We start from the raw sequence: 1,560 nt of genomic DNA on the forward strand, positions 1-1,560 counted from the left end.
CGTTTGTCAGGATGGTGATGAATGAGTGTAGAGGCTGACATACTTTCCCGTCCACCAACTGATGTTCTGCACTTCATAAATGTAACTGTTTTTTCCCTTCCACATTCCATGCCCCTGGCTACTTCTTGTCTTGTTCACTTACCAGAAAGAGACCCTGAGCTGCAAATATGTTGCCTTGCAGGAAACATTGTCCCTCCTCCTCCGGATTGCAAAACCTCTCAGGCCTTGGACTTTCTTCTGAGTCTGGCTGAGATTCTCATCCCAATACGGCTCTCCTGTTGCCCTTTCTAACCTCCACCTGCCTCCAGAGTCTCTTGCAAAATCTCCTCCAGGGTCCAATAGTGTGTAACCTTGTGTACTAAAATGAATTCTTCCTCTTGTGAAGGCTCTAAAGAGCAGTGGTTAAGGAACACGCGCTCTGGAGACCAGCCAGCTAGGACTGGAATCCATTCCTGTTGCAATCCTACTAACTTTGTAACCCTAAGCATATTATCCACCTCCTCAACGCCTCAGTTTCCTCATAAGAAAAAAATGGAAATGGCATTTTATCTCACAGGGGTCATGAGGACTAAATACATTAAAGCTTGTAAGTTTAAAATAGAGCCTGGCATGCAGTAGGCACTCAATAAATGTTAGTAGGTGTTTCTTGTCAGCCCCTGACTGATTTTAGTCTGTTCCTGTCCACCCTCAGCAAAGTTCTCCAATTCCAACCTTTGTACAGTCACTCACACTCTGTGTTCCCGGACAGTTGACTTAAGTGACAACAGAGGGCTCTTTTTAATTTTCTAAGGCCAGAGCTGGACAGGTCAAGAAAGGTTCCAGAAGTTACAGCATGATCAGTAGCAGCAGCAACCAGCAACAGCATCATGATAATCATGTCTGACATTTGCTGAAAATTTATACTATATTAGATGCTTACTGTATGTTATATTTAATCCTCTCAACAACTCCAAACTCTACGTAATTACTCACATTTTTGGTTGATAAATCAGACACAGAGGGATTAAGTTATTTGCCCCACCAGGTGACACAGTTCTCTTCTCTGAATTGAGGACCATCTCTAACCATAGGCTGTCTTCCTAAGGATATGCAGTGGTCACAGAGACACATCTGGAGTGAGTTATGGACAGCTACTATTTGCTGTGTTGTCTACTTCTCTCTAAAACCACTCTCTGATTCTCTACACTCTGCCATTTTGAAGGAGACTTGGCTTAGGGGTGGCTATCTGGCATCGGCTCTGCAGCTTTTGTGAAGTCACATGTGGTCCCAGAGTTGCCAGGAAAAAGGATGCCTTGATGAGCCAAAATGCAAATTTCTTAGGAGAGGAAAAGTGAAAGTGAGCTTGTTCACACTGTGCAGGGCTCCAAGGAAATGACACAATGTGAGAGACAGAGTGTCCTGCCACTAGGCTCCAACATATTACGGGGATATTATTTTGCATTTCATCATAAACTTTCCTCCCAACAGTTTGTTTCTTTGATCAGCAAGAGAAGCAGAGGTGACCCAAATTAAAATGAAGGTGGTATTCAAAATACTAGAGCTAGAGCTGGGTGCGTCCAG

Source organism: Mandrillus leucophaeus, unplaced genomic scaffold, assembly GCF_000951045.1.
Source record: "Mandrillus leucophaeus isolate KB7577 unplaced genomic scaffold, Mleu.le_1.0 Scaffold320, whole genome shotgun sequence".
In the NCBI taxonomy this organism is placed as follows: domain Eukaryota; kingdom Metazoa; phylum Chordata; class Mammalia; order Primates; family Cercopithecidae; genus Mandrillus; species Mandrillus leucophaeus.